Genomic DNA, 19,179 nt, shown 5'->3' on the forward strand with positions numbered 1-19,179 from the left:
TTGGAAAATGGAATGGAAAACTTTTGCTTGTAGTTTTTCCGAGCTTTCTCTAACCCTATATTTCGGATATACTATTCGGGATTATGTTGATTTAAATTTACGTTTCGGGTTATTTTTATTTTACCATGATTAGGACACCTGGCTGGGATTGACCGTCAAGCTTGTTGAATACATGAAGGAGACACCGGCAGTGGAGCTAATTTTATTTTTCCTATGATTCATATGAATTACGTACGGGTCGTCTTGTTCAATGCAAGGTAATTGATTTGAAACTGTGGTGTAATGTGGTTAGTGAAAGGGCGTTTGGATTAATTTAATTAATCTCTAAATTGCCATCACCAAGTTTATGTTATAGTTAATTGAAATAAGACTGTGGCTAGAAACTCTCTAAAATTAGAGTGTAGAGTGTGCTCCAGAAAACCTTAAGCGCTCCATATAACGTGAATCAGCAAATAATTACTTCGTTGAAGCTGTACAAGATGTGGAAGTTTTAAAAGAGTTTTACGTGTTCCATCGCAGATTTGAGATTTTTAGTACAACAATATTGCTCCGTGGCCAAAATGACTTCTCATGTGATGATAAAATTCCGTTTTCTGACATACACTAAATTGCCAATTCAGTATTTTCGCTAACTACCGGAAAGTCAAACAGGGGGGAATTGAGTCCCCAGTAAATTATCCTGTACACACAAGAAATTGAACAATCTAAAACGAGTTTAAGGGAGGTTATTTTCCCTGTACCCTCCTAATGTCGTTTACAGCTCGAAAAGGACCAACACTAATTGCAATATTAGGTAATTATGGAAGCGAAGGTACATCGGGTGGCAGAAATAGTGGGTACACCCTGTGACTTCTTTAATATTTCATATAAAAATTAAAGTTTAGGACTACTTATACAAAACAACAATAAAATTCAGTGAAAGTCGCGTATAACGACGGTTTTAACGACGAGATTTGCATTTATCCCATTGTAACAAAATTGCTTTTTTAATTCGCAACAAAGACATTTTTGGTGGTTTGCCACCCGGATATAATGAGGTTGAGGGATATAATTTAGTAATTTTAGCACAAAATCGACACTGCCGGCATTTTTCGAGAAGTCATTCCAAGAGTGACTGACATTTATAAAAAAAATAGTATCTATAGGGGATTTATAAACAAATATCAGAAAATGTGTTTTTAATATACAGGGTGAGTCGGGAGGATCGTGCCAAACTTCAGGAGCGTGTTGTACATGAAAAATAAATGTAAAAAAACTCAAATGTTGTTATCCGATTTTCGTTTGTTTACAAGTTATAGCGTAAATAAAATTAAAACATAAAATTTAAAAAAATTATAAATTTCATAAGAAATTCCATAAATGAACGTTTGGATATCATAGTAAATGTTCAAAAATATTGCCATTAACTTCTAAACATTTTCGGCTTCGTCTATGAAGAGCATTCGTTGCGCTCCTGATTGTTTCATGTCTTTCTTTAATAGCAGCTGCAGCATTTCTAATACTGCAGCTGCAGTGCATCTTGAGTGTCCACTTTTACTCTGTACACTTCAGTTTTAAACCAACCCCACAAACAATAGTCTAGTGGTGTGAGGTCTGGAGACCTTGGAGGCCAACTAATAGGGCCACCACGACCAATCCAACGTCCAGGAAAGGTACGTTTATGGTAAATAGAATCCAAGTTAAAAAATTTTATTTACGCTATAACTTGTAAACAAATGAAAATCGGATAACAACATTTGAGTTTTTTTACATTTATTTTTCATGTACAACACGCTCCTGAAGTTTGGCACGATCCTCCCGACTCACCCTGTATATGTATTTAACACTCTTATGTATTGCTGTAATTTTTCTGCGATCTAAATCTGAATCGTTAAAACGCCGCTTTTCCATAAACTTTGGTGTCTTTTTGGAGAGATTCTAATTGATTGCTGACAGTGACGACTTTACACGGCAATTGCAATAAATACACAAAAAATCAACTTTTTCGAGCCATAAAATCTGAGGTTTTTACGTGTCGATATTTTTATTTGTGTTTTTTGTCGGTAAATTGCTCAAAGAAATTAATTTTTGATAAAAAAAAAGTGTAGGAGAGAATAGAAATTATCGAAAAAATTTCTGGATTATGAACGAGGACTATATGTGCAAATGGAAGGCTGTGTAAATTGTATGTATTCAGCTTGTTTGCGTTTTAATAATTTTAGTGTGTCTTAAAAGTGACTTCAAGAAGAAAAAAGTTTTCCCGACTTGAAGCGGGTGAAAGCAACAGCCCCATTGCAAATGAGTTGAACTACATTTTGGAAGAACCAAGAACACATCAAGATTGTCTTAAATGAAAATTTGTTGCTAAAGAAAAAACTTAAGCTGTCCAATCATGGGGATGTTGATCAGGCATTATTTTCGTGGTTTAGAAAGGAAAGAAGTAGAAGATCAGCCATCAGTGGCCCTATACTACGGGCAAAAAGCGTAACAATTTGCCAAAATAACGAATACACTCCCGGAATGCAAAATCTCATAAAGTCGGATTAAACGTTACCGGCAAAGACTATCGAAAAATGAATGGTAAAGCTGCTAATGCACCAGTTGCATTTCCACAAATCTAACTCAAAGCTCTGCGGCCAGAATTTCAAAACCAGAATGATGAGATATTTAACGCAGATGAAACGGGTCTTTTCCACAAAACGACTCCGAACAAAACACTGAAATTTCAAGGAGAGAACCGCACAGGTGGAAAAATGTCCAAGGAAAGAGTTACTGATTTTGTGGATGCCAATACGATAGGATCGGAAAAACGCAAGTTTATTGTTATTGGAAAATCAAAAAACCCTCGCTGTTTCAAGAAACGGCCGTTATCTGTGTCTTTCATGTCCAATAAAAAAGCCTGGATGACGTCAGACCTGTTTATAAAAGTTTTGCAAGACTGGAGCATTGAATTAAAAAAAAAAAGAGAGAGAGAGAGAAAATGTTGCTCTCGGTAGACAATTATCCAGCGCGCGCAAAAATTTAAAATTTAGAGAATATTAACGTTCAATACCTCCCACCAAATAGCACCTAAGTTCTGCAGCGGACTTACCAGAACATCATAAGGTCAACGAAAATTCATTTTGGAAATCTCCAGCTAATGTATATTGTTGAAAGCAATCAGGAAAACAAAGAGCGTGCCATTAATCTCTAGAATGCAATATCAACGATTTCTAAAGTATCGTAAAGAGCATCACTCCATATAATCACGGATTGTTTTAGACATGCAAGATTACAACTAGCAATGGTAACTTACAACTTTGAGGAGGAGGAGGACGATCTTCATTTAGCTGAGGACGCAAGAAGGATTAATAATGATTTTGTATGAGAGGATGGTGTGCCTCCTGCTTCGGAAAAAGTAAATCTTACGTTTTCATATGAATTATGGACTGATTTTGCAGATGTTGACACACAGGTGCTTAATCTGACGAGCAAATCTGAAACGAAGTGCTCACCATTCAAGAAGTCCAAGATAAAAGTGATGAAGACTCTGAGGATGGAGAAGATTTTAAGCCACCACCAATCGTAAAAGCCTCACAAGCTGTTAAAACTCCGAACAGTTTTGTGCAAAACAGTTATTCCAGTGACGAAAGAAGTCTAAATGAAATAATTTCCACAGAGAAAGAAATTTAATTGATTTGTTTTAACTTACGTTGCAAAAAGTAAAGGAAAATTACAGAATATTTGAATAAATAATTCGTTTTACCATATATACGTAAATATAAATAAATTGGAAGTTATATAAACTTATTCACGTTTTATCATTATCATTTATTATTTTTCATTATCATATTGTATCACATTATATTTATCATTATCATCATAAGATCTAATTTGTTAAATAAATGTTTGCGTTTTTTTCATGCTTCTTTAATCACAAAAAGGGAACAAGTTTTGATGTAACAACGAGTAGATGTAACGACCCTTTTTGCTCTGTGCCCTTGTCGTCGATGTATTCCGCTTTTCCTGGGTTAATACAAATATCATAATAGCTACGGTTTGACTGTAAGTGGCTTTAACTATTTAGCTTCATCTGGAACTATCTTTTTTGACGTTTTTGGATTCAGCATATTATTTTCCTTACGATAGGGCCGTTTTGGAAAATTTTAATGGTAATTCTTTTCCGTAAATTCTTGTATTAAGAGAGGCATTGCCGTTATCATGTTAAAGTGATTACTGAAAAACTGCAACATTATCCCCGAACAAAGCGATTTATGAAAATAATAGCTTTGCAATTTTATATTTTTAAATCGATTAAAAATTAATTCCTTCAGGAAAATTGCACCTTAGTAAAAAATTAAGATATCCCATTTAAAAACCGAAAATTGTTGTCATGTGTCACATAGGACAGAAATTTTCCAGAAAAAATCATAATGCTGTCCTGTACATGAAGAGGTGTGTAAGTGGTCCAAATTTTGAACCTTCATATGAAATAACAAAGAAGCTGCAAGTTGCACGTCCGTTGTGTCGTCATGCAGTATAAAAAAATTTCTATGTTGAATGAGTTTTTCCAAAATTCAGGAAGAGTGACCAAATAGCCGCGTGTCAGTTCAGAGAAGGCAAAAAATTCCATAGGTAGATTTTTCACAAATTGAGAAGTTAATTCTAAGCTTTTTAAAATCTAAAACTCTACTTTTATTCTCGATGACTTAAAAACGGTGCGAAGTACCAAAATTCACTTGTTTATCGAAAACTACAACAGCCAATACGTTTCCCCAGTTTTCCATAATTAAATGCGGAATCTTCCACATGCCGATTAAAACTGACTTAAAATAGCTCAAAATGCCTAAATCGAGACACTTAAATTCTGGTTAAAATCGTCTATAACTGGCTGTGTTTCTTCCTTCGGTTTTTTTCAATCTCACATAGTTTGATAAACGTAAGAAGTAGAAGGTGTTTTATTGCCAGAACCGCGAAGTTTCAATAATTACCTTTGATAAATTAAAAGTAATGTAAGATGTGAGGTTTTAAACGCCTGAACTCATTTGTGTGGGAAAGTACGACCTGAAAGTGGTATAAAATTCATGACATCAATTTTAGCAGATAGTACATGTCGCAACGTGTTTTTTTCTTTTTAACTGCATATGGCTTCTTTGGAATTAACAACGACAGTCCCATTGCTAGAGTTTTTTTTTTGTTTGCGAGTAGGTGGGAACCTTCTTAGGACACCCGGCTTGGTCATCAGTCGAGTAGTGTGGGATTCAACCGACCATTACGTCGGCCGCCTATCCACTAAAACCACCTCCCCTCTCCTGCCCCGAGACTACCTTTCGATATTGCTTCGAGGCGAAGAGATTCACATGCATGACGTCACAAAAAAACATTCATCTGCGAGGACGACCACGGGTCCTCACTCCGATCTTCCTCCTTTCCCTCTCATGCTCTATCTTCATGTTCACTATCGCCTCCATCAGTCTTTCAAACGCATCGCACTTCTCCTTGCTCTCCAACAGTTCACGCCCTATCGTGCGTCGGTCCAAGACGAGTCCTTTCGCCCTGGCCACAATACGATAGTTCTCCCACTCTGAACACTCTCGGGCTGTATATTCTGGTGTATCCACCGGACTTACTCCATCATCCCCGTAGAACTAGCAGCGGTCGGTTCCTTCCACTCCAATCCTGCTCAAGTACTTACCAAACACTCTATTGCTAGAGCTGTGAAGTTTTCTTAATACTCGAATTAATCAAACGTTTTCGAAAACATCTAAAATTTGAATACAATACCAAAAAACCATTATGACCAATAATGTAGCTATATTAGCAACATAGTGACTTATCGGAAATGTAGCAATACAAAGGACCAATTATATGGTCATTTGCGAGCGGCAATCATTAAAATAATGCTGGCTAAGCAAACACACAAATCTATCGCCTGATTGGTGCGTTTAGAAAGCTAAAAGGTCTTAAGCTAGCGTTAAAGATGCCGAAAGGGATTTAAATTTCATATATGATTATTTATTACAATCCTAACATAAACTAACAGATTCCTTGCTTTTGCTAACGACAGCGTATTTTTGTATGAAGAGGGCCTTCAGTTAGTACAGGCCAGCTCTTGAGTCCTGAATTGTTACCGGATTCACTTAACATGTATCGATGGTAATTCGTTAAATAATAAATTATTTTTTAAATAAATAATTATTTTTCATTACGTTCACGATCTATCCTTAAAATTGACCTGTGAATATTTAGTTTCAGTTTACCAGTCGAGAAATCGATCGTTTCCTAAATTTACGAATTGTTATAGAATGAAGTGTGACAAAAATATAATTGTTGAACTTGTTAATGGTTATATACTATTCTGTTCTTACATGACCTTGACAAAGAGACATAGAAAGATGATCTCACGTTTAAGAATATTTATAAATTTAAAGTACACCGTGGGGGATTCAAGTCTTCAACATCAGTCGAGATCAGAAGGGATCGGTCCTGATTTTGAAAGTCCCACGTTGCTGTGTATCGATCGGACAATACAGTAATATTGGCTTATAACGAACCTCAAAGGACAGTCAAAAAGAATGTTTGTAACAAGCAAATTCCCATATAATCATTAATAATATTAAATATTATCGAGGCATTACATACACGTTTTCGTCAATATTCGCAGGTGCGTTGTTTATTAATCTTATTTAAAATGATCGATTATTGTGGGATGTTTCATTTTTGTCAAATTAACGTCATTTATACGTAATTTTCGTTGTGCTAACCTTTCGAAAACATTATCCGAAGTGTTACGAGGCGCCTCTGTTAGGACTTGTGTCCTCGACAAATCCACACAGGATCGTTTGTTTCTTTGTTTAATTAATTTTGTTTATACATAGGCTTAAGTTCAATCTTGTAATTGAATACCCTTTAGAAGTACGTAGTTAGCGTCAAACATTTTTAAAATTAATTAATATTTATGTTTAGGTTTAGTCTAGACTGAGATCGTGCAGTTTTATTTCAAACTCAGCTAGCCTGGGAAAATTATTAATTATGTTTTTGTTTATGTAAATGTGGTTAAATTCACGCACACTCCTCTAGGAGTGGCAGTCCGGTTTTAAACTTAGACACGAGACTTCAGTTTCGACTAGAGACCCGCTCACGTTTAAACATTCGGCCTAAACTAGAGCTTCTTCATGGAAGTAGTTTTGCTCGTGTTTTCTCGATTTCCAAGTTTCTCCTAATAGTTGTATCAAGAAGTTCTCAATATCGATAAACCTTGATAAGTAGTAAAAATTATTATAAGATTAACCTTACGTTAACACCCGGTCACCCGGGTACCCATTCGCGATATTTCATTTTATATAATGAAGAAATATCTTTTAACATTAATAGATTTCAAACGAGTATCAATATGAATGTCCTACTTAATACCCGGGGCACTCAGGTACCCATAAATAGTACGACGTCTACACAGCATTACTTTTAGTTAAATAAATAAACAATAAACTCGTACACTTTAATTATTATTTATTATACAAGTAAACCAAGAAATATAATATTTTATTTAATATTAACATTAACGGAAAAACGGACTTCTGCAGCTTCAAAAATGCAAATGTTAGGGAGCTGAATTTTGGACACCCTGTATTATACTAAGCCGTATAAATAGCAAAAGTGTAAATTCTAGACCTTATATTCCCATTCTGTGAAATATGAAGATTATGTCTTTAATAACTGCAGAGATATGAATTTTCAAATTGATCATTATGGAGACATGTTTTTCATTCACGGTCAAATATCTGAAAAACGGTAAGTGCTAAGTATGGGACATTATAGAGAAAATGTGTGTCAAATATTGCGTAGAATCTAAAAATAAAGCAATAAATTATTTTGGAGGTTCCATTTCAAATAAGCAAGTTGACAGCTATTTCCGGTTAAACCGGAAGTGATGGGGAGTTAAAAATATTTTAAAAAAATAGTACACGTTAATGTTAATTTAACCCGAAATTTTCAAATTCGTATCACTTTCCGTATCCTAGTAACCTTTTAATGAACGTTTTGGGTGAATAACCCTTTATACATAGTAATATTCACAATGCCACTTTACACAATAAAAAAAAATATCAGAGCACCAAAAATATCGAAGCATGTATTGCTACGTATTTGATGTAATCAGTGCTGGGTACCCAGGTACCCCGGGTATCAAGTTACGTGGAGAAATTTGAGTATTAACGTAAAGGTTAGTTCGCACAAAACCGTTTTCTGAGACTGAAAACTCAGAATGATCCGAAAGTAAGATGTCATTTCCCAAAGCATCTTGACCGCCATTTCGTGAACGTGCCACATCTTTAGCATGGGGAAGGATCAAACGTTTGGCCCTCGAGCCACTTGGAACCGGTACCTTCAAACTATATTTGATCCGTCCATGAGATCGAACATCATCAATATATTTAAGTGCCTTTTAAGACGGATACTACTAACACCTTAATGACCGATTGAGTTGGATCCTAAACTCCCTCCAGGTTAGCAATATGACGTCAAGAATCACATTCATCATCTCCCATTCAATGGCGTGTATCCCATCCGACGAAAAACAATTATTTACTACTTGTTGAAAAGAAAAGAGTACCAAAAAATCTGAGAAGTTCAAAGATTTATTTCATGTATTTGAAATCGTTTTTCCTTGATTTTTCGAAAAAGTCTTGGCAAATCGAGTTGCTTGATGCACCCATGTTTTGTATTTTTAATTACCTTTAATTTGAGGTGCAACTCAGTGGGGGGTGCCATTTGAAACTTACAAGTGCGGCAAGGGGTGACTATTAGGTTTACGCAGATAATGTCAAAAGTGTTCCCTTTCGCAACCTGAAAGACCATCTTACTCAGTGATTTCATATGTACTTCTGTTTTTACGATATTTGGGACAGTAAGTTTTCAAATAAACACACTGTATAAAACTTATTGACTACCTGTTTTGCAGCCAACTTTTTACGACGTCCATATCAGCGATAGAAGGTTTTTCAACGATTTTTCCACCATTAAACATTCTTTTAAACCTTTTCGCCCACCTTTCACTAAAAATAGGTTCGATTGCAATAAGGCATCACTGATAGCTACATTTTTATCCCTTTACTGCGAGAACCAATTTAAAAGTCCCTGACGAACTGGAGACTTCGTTGTTTTTATTTTATTTTTTTAAATTTACCTTTTGTCCCTCTTCATTTTCACATTACACTTTTACATTCATGTTCTGGCTGAGTGGACGTCTAAAGGTTCCAGGTAATGGTCACCACTGATTTATTACGATTTGCGGAAATCCCCTACATACTCAGCAAACTACCGATTTAGATTCGCTACAACAGAAAACTTTTGTCACAACGCATTAAGTTTCGTTTTATTCGAAAGTTAATGTATTTAATTATATGTATAATATTTATTGTTATAATGTGGTATTAGTCGGGTGTAAACTTTGTTATCTATTATGTATTTAGGAGTTTCTTATATGCACTATTGATCGAAAACATTTAGTTGTTCGTGTTATTCTTGGCAAATACCACATAGGTATACAGCGACGGAAATCTAATCCCGAGACAACATTTTAAAGCATCGTTTGGATCAACATTCAGGTAATGTTGTTTTATAAGTACTGACGGAGCAAAAGAAAGAAAAAATAGCACTTCTTTTGCTGTCCCCAATAGCACTGCTTTTGGGTCACCACTAAATTTTCATCACTGATCTTCCCCAAAGTGTGAATATTCATGCATTTGTCCTTAAAGATTAGCTACAGTCCGTTCTTTTGTTTCTTTGAATTAACATATACAAATGACATCCTGGAACTTATAGAAAAGTAAATGTTAAGAACTGCCGGTCCTATCCCGGACTTGTAAAAAATACATTTCCAGAACTCTGCACAAGGTAATTCATTCACAGAAATACTTAATTGATACTGCCACTAAATCAGAAGCATTTAAACCTAAAGGTTTCAGTATTTATCTCGTGCCAGTTAATTATCGTACTGTAGCTAGCGTACTATGCTTCTGATGCTATTTGCTGCTTGGTGTACATATATAAAAAAAAAACGAAAATTCTCAATGTTTCCCATTTCTTGTAGACGTTTCGAACAAACCTTTAAAGACAAACATCCCTAATGTCTGCGTATTCTCACTCCATGGCCTCCATCTTCAATACTGAGGGGCCTAAATTATTTTTCCTTTTGAATTGCTTTAAACTTAAATTCCATTTCCAAGTAGTCATTTTAATTGCAGTCAAAAATCGAGAATACTGGCGATGTCCGACAGATATTTCTTGGCCATAGTCTCTTTCCCTGATTGAAGCTTCTGATACTGCACTCAGATATCTGAGTTCACTTTAATGCTACTGCTATTTCGTTAAAAATTGAACTGAACTAAAAGAGTAATATTCCCTGCATTTTTAATATTTATGTGGGTAAGGGTGCGAAAACTGCTGATATAAACTAAAATACCTTTAAGTTGATTAAAGAACAACATTAGAAGTTGACTATCTATAATTTAATTTTATTCACCAATATGTGCAGAAAGAAAGAAAAATCTGTCTCTTGAAATAATCGAATTAGAAATCGGTCTGAAATATTTGTCCTTTCAAGGTTTTCGCTAAAAATATTCAAATTATTTAAGCTACTCCCAGATTCTCGAGTGCATAAAATTCATATCACCTAGATACTTAATGAAGATTGGTTCTACCCACTTCCCGTACTTGTTGCTCAATTTTCATGAGAACTCTTCCTGATAAAGCTTAGCGCATTTTAGACAATTGGGTTTAACTCGGAGGTCTGTCTAAGATATTGAATGTTTTGCGAAATTAGTGAACCACAGACAACAAGCTTGAAAACCTTTCAGCAAACCCCAAAACACTCCCAAAAGCACACAAATTTGAGATTCTTTGAAAAACTGTAAAAATTTCTTCGCGGAACTTTTGGCGACAGATTCAATTTCTCCGCAAATTCTAAGCCGAAGATAGGGAAAAATCTATAGAAACTTCAAACCCCCTTGGAAATACCAATAATCTTCCTGGAGTTCCGAAGTTTGAGATATTTTTAATACCGTGAACACACAGGTAAGTGATGCATCTAAAATATACGGGGTGTTTTAAAATAACCAAGTCCAGGTTCTTGTAACCGAAATGAGAAATAAAGTTCATGCGAACATGGGTCCGTTTTCATTTTCTATCTGAAATACGAAGTAATAAAACTAATTGTTTTTTTAGTTTTTTATTAATATATCCGTTCTAATATTAAATATTTTTATGAAATTTGGGGAGCGTGAAACAGGAATGGAGATAGATCTTGTAATGAGAAAAATTGTTTTTAATTTCACCAGCGACGTCCCCATTAACGCGATCCTGAACATTTTAAACGAAAAATATGATATGCTAATGGTAAAAAGAAAATCTGAATGCTTCATATTTCTGTGAAAAAAAGGCTTCTTGAATATTTTTCATAACTGTAATCGTTTTCACGAGAAATAAATAAAACGCAACAATCTGCAATTGAGAAATCGCAGAACTCATTCGTTTAACATAATATAAAATACACCAGGATTTTTTCAAATAGAGTCCGATAATATGCGAAAAACGGTCAAGGCAAGCATTCTTGCAGGTGCAACAATTAAATAATGCATTTTGAACATCTTAATTAAATTATTCTTTTATGAATAACGTAATATACGTAATTTGGTCTTGTAGTTTTAATATTAGTTAAAAAAAAATCCATCAAAAAGGTTAACGATATGAAAAATATTCAAGAGATTTTTTTCCGCAAAAATATGAAGCAAACAGAAAACTTTTTTTTTATCACTGGAGTATCATTTCGTTTAAAATGTTCAGAGTCAGATCCATGAGGACGCCACTGGTAAAATTTGAAACATTGTTTTTCCCTTAAAAGATATGTCTATATACCTATTTTAGGCACTTCAATTTTCATAAGAACATTTAATGCCGGAACAGACTTATTAGCAAAAAAATTATTCTTTTTTATCATCCTGTATTTTAGATAGGAAGCGAAAATAAACCCACGTTCGTATAAACTTTTTGTCTTAATTCGGTCACCGAAACATGTAGTAAGCAGTTGATTGACTTATTCTTAAGCATCCTCTACATAGATGTCTGTTCTAATGCGGATAACTACTACATACAAATCTATCGCTGGAACTAAAATAGACGTAATAATCTGCTTTATACGTCAATATTCTTTACGATTTTAAAATTTGCTTTTAGACAGACAGTTACTATGAGGTTCGTGATAGTAACTACAGATTACACAGCGGTGCATCCAATTATCATGATCATGCATTGTAGGTTTATCTTTTCCATATATACTGGTTTGGGTAACAGGGTAACGCAATTTTTTCTAAATTGTCGAAACAGATTTGTTACAGGTAAGCTTACAATGATTTCTACGTAATTCACCTGCATCATAATCCTTAAGTCAACTCGAGGGTTCTACCATAGAGGAAATATCCGCTACGCATTGTCGTGACGTCCCGTTAATACTTCATGAATTCGCGCTTTTTCTACAACATGAAGCTTCTGAATTTCCCTGCTCTCTCACAACCAGCAGTGAATGATATCACGCTGAGGACGAACAGCCATTATGAATATTTTTTTGATATTGTCCATTAAAAGACTTGAATTTTGTTGTCCCTCTTCATGCAAGCCTATGTTTCATTGATCTCACTCGGTTAAAACGAACAGTGTTAATACTGTCCTCCACTTTGTTCTCCAAAAACGCACTCTTATCCCAGTCATTTCGACAAGAAGCTTTTGAAAACGCTTTCGACTTTATTCGCTTTAGTCATTTTGTTTTCTCTCACTTCCTTTGAAACCTCATTATTTTTATTCTTATTGGATCTTTCAGTTTGTTCCCTTGCTCTGGTTAAGTAACGACTAAAGTCACTCAATATCAATCTTCTAGAAGCAAACCTAAACAGATACACAACATATTCACCTACAAAAACCGTTTAATGAATTTGACCGGTGGGCCGCCATGTATTTGTGTCTTCATGGCGTCGTTTGATTGTTAATGATGCGTCATGCGCAAGCGCATTATTCAGATATATATGACGAAGAATCGTAACGGCGCCACTTCCACCGATTTAGCTGCCATACATTAGTGTCCCATTTGCAGAAATGCTCCTCGAAACTGAAACTACGATTCCACATTCATATCCATATCATACTTAATCAATCTAACAACTGCCGCCATTTTGATCATAGATTAGCGTGAAATTCCTCAGCAGGAAACGGTTTAACATTTATTTATTATACCAATATTAGTTGCAAAATCAGTTTTCACTTTAAAATAGAAGTTAACTATCTAGTTTTGATTTTGGCTCTAATTTGTGGTCCAACATCATGGCCCTTGTGACTTAATTTACTTAATAACGTTACAGTTGACTACCATGGGGGTGGACTTCATTTAAACTTGCTCAGGATTCTAAAGTACGCTTCATACCTTTCAAAACTGCCCTTCTACCTTAATAATTCACAATTATTTGGGATCTTAAAACATTACTCTTTATTTTCGGCTCATGAATGTATACTTCGTTATCGATTTCTCACATTATATAGTCTCTCACTTCTTTTGGCTCGTTTTTCTTTGTCCCGGCTTCTCCTTTGATACATCTTGCCATTTTCCATTTTTGTCAATTGTTTGTCGTGTTGAAATTTTCTTACTAGCTATACACCACTTTACGTTCTGATCTTTCACGTCTTTAAAATTTCTATGTGTTTTCGGAGAGAGAAAATAGGTTATGATAACTGGAAGCGACGCAGTGAAAACTGGAAAAAATCTGGATTTCTTAATTGTAATTAGCGAGGGGGACTTAAATTCCTGGAAAAGGAATTTGAAATTATGTGGTAAAGCACGAAACTAAAAAGAGAATTGAAAGAGCGAATTGGTGGAATTCTATAGAATTATTCCATGAAGATCCCATATTGTGTGAGCTCAAGTTAAACGACTTGAGAACAAGAAAACAAAACAGACTTGGAAATAATAATTTCATCACTAACCATCGTCATCAATCAAAGGATACTGCAAGATTACAATGGAGATTATTATTCGGCGACTGTCTGGAGCAGCGATTGACGAGGCAGTTAAATGAAGTGAATGTGTAGAAACAAGATTTTGACTTGAATCATTTAATTGTAACGGTATACCCTGGTTCATGAAGGAAACCTGCTGAAGAACACATTGGAAAGGTGCCCATTTGAAAAATTGAGCAGTTCTGGTCAAGGATCACTAGCATAAGATATTCTTCCCTGATGGGGCTTTTGAGGGATTTTTTGTGATACCTAACGTCTTATTGATATATCACAGTTTTACTAACATAAAAAGAACCAGAACCAAGTTTAACTGTTAAATAAAGAATTATTTCCCCTTCCGAGAGATTTACAGTGAATGATGCTGATTGGGAATTTTCTCTAAGCAGATCCTTATATACTGATATACAAATCTCCATGTGCTTTTGCAAAGAACTTTCTGAATCTTGGTTAAAAACTGTAGATTATTTGTTTTGAAGAGGGCTCAATTGTAATTGAAGTTCTCTTACGAAATTTTGCCGATCTAATGTTCCTATGGAGCCTTATTCGGACAAAGGCTGCAACATCGAGTCTGAGGTGTTCCAGAGGATCCATGAATTGATGGAAGTGAAGAAGATCAAGACAACTGAAATTTGAAGCTATGATAGAAACGTTTAACCAAAATCTCAGAAAATTGCCTGCAAATGGTGGTGAGCGAAAAACGAACCTGTTAGAACAGATTGAGCATGGCGGTGTACGAGATGAAGAATTAGAGATTTTTTAGAAATCCTTGAGGTTGGTGTAGACTGAATCATTCATAATATAGAACCTGAAAGGAACCTCGAGGTAATCTTAGATTTATGGTCACATATGAAAAACGTAACTACGGCCATATTTAGAAAAACAAATTATCGTTGACGAACAAAATTTCATAGAATGGAAGCAAAATCGTCCTGTGGAAGCTTAGTAACAAGTACAATGGAAAAAAAGAGATTTTAAAGTTTGTGAACCATTTACTAGCTCACTTTTTCTATCTCTTACTAATTTCAATAATTAGTTTTTTTCTCGAAATACTCAGCTCAAAAACCAAAAATAAATTTGTAAATCTGCTTGGTAAAAATACTCTTTTGAATTGACAACGTTCTGTCCATTAATACACATCCTTGTCCTAGATACGTAGTACAATTTTTGCGTGAAATAGTTCTTAAATCTTTAGTGCAACAGTTCAAGTACACACTTGAGAAATCAGTTCTTTCTTTTTGCGGTTAAAAAAGTAAGTTTAAAATTCACTCAAAATTTGACCGATAATCAATGCGTTCAATCTGAAACTTCTGATGGAATTTACAGATATCGTTTAGGAATGAGAACTTCATTTAACACTACAAATTCTAGATACCAACTTCTAGTGCAAAAAAATTGAATTCAAATGAAGATTTGATCTACAAGTTTTGTAGAGTTTATGGATAAAATGAATTGTATCGCTGCAAGCTTTGATTAGCAGTGACGCAACTGAGATGCAAGTTCATTTACCATCTCTGCCGATGTTATTGGGACTTCAAGTTATTAAAAAGTCATTTTTTTCTTGAATGAAATGCGGTAAAAAAAATTCATAATATTAAAATTCTTACATTTTTATGCTAGTTTTGAAGCTTTTAGAAGGGGGAAAAGTAAGTCAAAAACATAAATACGAATTACAAAACTTGATGCACAATTAAGGGAAACCTATATCTCAGAAAGTAATGAAAATATCACAGTATTTTCGAAAATTGTTTACCCAAACCCCTTCCCCACCATGGCAGCTTAAAACGTTCTCGCTAAATTTTAAAGTTAACGGTAACGGTAAAGTATGGTACTAAGTTAATAGGTTTTAAGCGTATTATTGTCTAGTAGTCCTGGGTGTTAACAAACAAATTTTTTAAACCAACAGGACGACTTTTTGAGAAATTCACTATTAAAAGTGGTCTTAGAGTCATCTGAAATTGAAACGAATTTAAATTTTTTAAGAAACCGAGGTAAAAATAATTTTCATAACATTAAAATTTCGACGTTTACGGAACATTTCTGAAATTTATGAGAGCACATAGTCTCGAAAACGCAGTTGGAATGGGAAATTTCATATAAAAACGCGAATTGTACATGGTGTTCATTTGAAAACGAACCACCAGAAATGATTTTGGGATTGATTTAGGGAAAAATTTTAAATAATAAAAACAACATCTATTTAGATACTTTGAAGGAAAGTTCATTTTACACTAGGAGAGTTATATTTGTCCCCTTCTCACCCTCAGCTACCATCACTTTCATATTTCAAGTGGCACCCCTCATCAAGTGGCACATCATTGCACGCGGAATTCAGTTTGCTATGTAACTGCGCCTAGAAAAGTGAGATCGATTAATGAAATCGGGAGTTAGAAGGAGAAATGTATAGTAGTGCAAATGGCTCATTGAGATCGAATAGTGAGTCGTTATTAGCGACGCAATAATAAAGTCTCTTTCCAAATTCTTTGCGAATATTGCCCAGTTTGTCCAGTAATACTTTTACATTGCAGGAAAATTTAATTCTTTCAGTTCCTTAACACCTCCAAGCGGAATCCTAAAACTTTACTTTTTAAATAACCCTATAGGAGGAAACCTAGTAGACTTAAATCTGTAGATCGTGCTGGCCATTCGAACGCACCTCATCTGCCAATCCATTTTTCCGGAAATCGTTCATCGAGCCATTCTCGAGACGAAATTTATTATTACCTCCCTACAACGATTTACATTTTGAGCACTTAATAAAATGAATTATTTAATCTCAATAAGCTATTTGTACTGGTACACATGACATTCTAATTTCCGATTACATTAACCGATTTCAGGTTTCTGGATACAGTTACGTAGCAAATTGGAATCCGCTTGCAAAGATGTGCCACTCGATAGGTGGTGCCATTTGAAGTATCAAAGCGAAGGAGGGTTGTGGGTGAAGGGGGGACTGATACAATGTTCTCTGGTATTAAATTAAACTTCCCCCTAGATACCTAAATAGACGTTTTTCTTATTATTTTGAATTTTCCTCCCAATCAAGAGGTATTTCGGGTGGTTCGATTCGACGTGAACACTCAAGTGTAGCAAAGAACCCTGATACCTCAGGACATGAAAGAATGGGAATGTCGCCGTCTCGTTGGAGAGCACAGCCCCCCTCCTTCGTCCATTCGAGCTTCCAGTACAACTGTCCAGCGGTGCCGAGAGTAAAAGTAAAGTATCAAACTGGCAGAGGGACTTTTTGAGAAATTCACCTCAAAACGAACACGGACTATCCCACCATCGAAACAAAAGTAGAACAGACCGGCAAAAGTCGATATACATAAACCATTGCCCTGATTTACCTGTTCGTCGATTTCACTTTCATACATTGTCCGACGTAAGCGACCCAGCGGTAAAAAGAAAGAAGGCGAACCACTAGTCGAACATCCAAAGAGAGGCCATCGTCATTTAGACGGCCAAGGTTTTTACCTGGTCGATGGTATACGAACGAACCATGGTAAAACGCTCTCAACCATGTCGTAGCCACATCGTGTCAAAGTGAACGTGATTTTGTGCGAAATTCGAGCTCATTCGTTTGTTAATTATGTGATCGGAGTCGCCTTTTTCAAACAAGGAAACCAATCGGATAAACAACTGTTGAATAAGGACAAGAAGTGAAACTTGATTTGACTGCAGACTGACCCAGAGTGGCTTACTCTTGGACTCGTCTTATGGGGTTATTTCACTCTCGCGTGCTTCTAATGCTTTATTACACCTTTACAGGAATTCATATGGTGACTGAGATTATTTAAAGGTAAGAAGTTGGTTGCGAATTGGGTCGACGGGAAATGGTAACAACGATTTATTCACTTTCACTGAAAGGTCGGGTTAATTAGGTGGTTCATAGGCCAGATGTAAACGATTTAAAGTCGACGACAATGGTTTAAGGCTGAAACTGATTTGAATATATTGGCTTAGTAATTTGCAATGCGCGCAACCCACCGCCTATTGTCTTAAATTATTTGAAATTGTTCTGATATTCGAGATTTATTATCTCGATTAATGTTTAAAACGAATTAAATATTAAATTAAATTTTAGAATTAAAATCGTCGATGAGGCAAATTAAAGACATTCGTCTCGTCGGCGGTTAATACAAATACGGGCGAACACAGGGTCTTCGTTTCTGGAGCTCAACCATGGGGATCTCGGTAACCGCAAAAGATACGAGGTCAGTTAAATAAGGATAATGTTCGCAGTGCAAATTACGGAGTTCAAGAATATGCGGCTTTAAGGTTGAAAAAATCCGATTGCTTTTGGAGATAATCGGAAAAAATTGAAATTTCGGCAAAAAGTATTATTGCTTGCCTAGCTCATTTGGCGTGGCAATTTAAAATCCACGAGACTTCATCGCTGCAAGTTCTAACTTTTTCTTTTCTACAACCTGGCGAGGTCCTATACGGCAACCGATGCTTCGATTTTTGGCAATCATCCCCTACTTTGTTTCCTTTATGGGCACCATCGTGGATCTCCAAATTTTTTAACTCAATTTTTTGATGATACATCACACATCAAGGTCGAATCTTGCACCTCGGTGAAAGAATGAAAAATCCTACTTTTGCAAAGAGTACTTTGGAACCATCAGCCATATTTTTGCATAATAAAGACATTTTTGGCAGTTCGACTGAACTCCGCTTAACGTCCCTACGGTTATAAAATGATCATAAATTCATTAATGCTTCTTCAAGTGAAACGAACCGAGATATATTAGAAATCTATTACGTTTTGTTTCGAAATATGCAAGTGATTTCGGGAAGTCATCTACGACGACATCCCCAAAGGCGACAGCCAGCTCAAAATTATTTCCTATTTCTTCATCAAAATTAAGCCAAATTTGGTGCATTCCTTAAATCTATTCATAGACCAAATGAAAATGGAGCAGACATTTTTAAGCCGATGATCAAAATAAATCTGTTGAATTCTCCATTACATTCAAGATTATCTTTCTACTTGGACAAGAGCAGCAACCGAAGAAATTCGCGTGTTTTATCAGGCGGTGTGGAAAGTCCTGAAAAAGCTTGAATATCTCCAGTTAAAAACTGAAACTTTCGACGTGTTGAATTCAGGAGATACCGAACGGACAAACGGGAGTTCTGTAGGAATGTCATGGAATTGTTGGAGCA

The 19,179-nt window shown here is 35.4% G+C and overlaps 1 protein-coding gene across 3 annotated transcripts in view; it reads left to right on the plus strand.

The window, feature by feature from the left end:
- The first annotated feature begins 9,483 nt into the window (after positions 1–9,483).
- Positions 9,484–19,179, plus strand: part of fdl (fused lobes) — a 113,049-nt gene continuing 103,353 nt past the window's right edge. Inside the window, exon 1 of one of the 3 annotated variants that reach the window (XM_066296144.1) lies at positions 9,484–9,563. The gene's annotated coding sequence lies outside the window, so the exon portion shown is untranslated. Of the gene's footprint in view, positions 9,564–17,398; positions 17,813–19,179 lie in introns of those variants that run through there. The other 2 variants (XM_066296147.1, XM_066296141.1) reach the window with 2 other exon arrangements.

This window comes from Euwallacea fornicatus, chromosome 24, assembly GCF_040115645.1.
Source record: "Euwallacea fornicatus isolate EFF26 chromosome 24, ASM4011564v1, whole genome shotgun sequence".
NCBI classification, from domain to species: domain Eukaryota; kingdom Metazoa; phylum Arthropoda; class Insecta; order Coleoptera; family Curculionidae; genus Euwallacea; species Euwallacea fornicatus.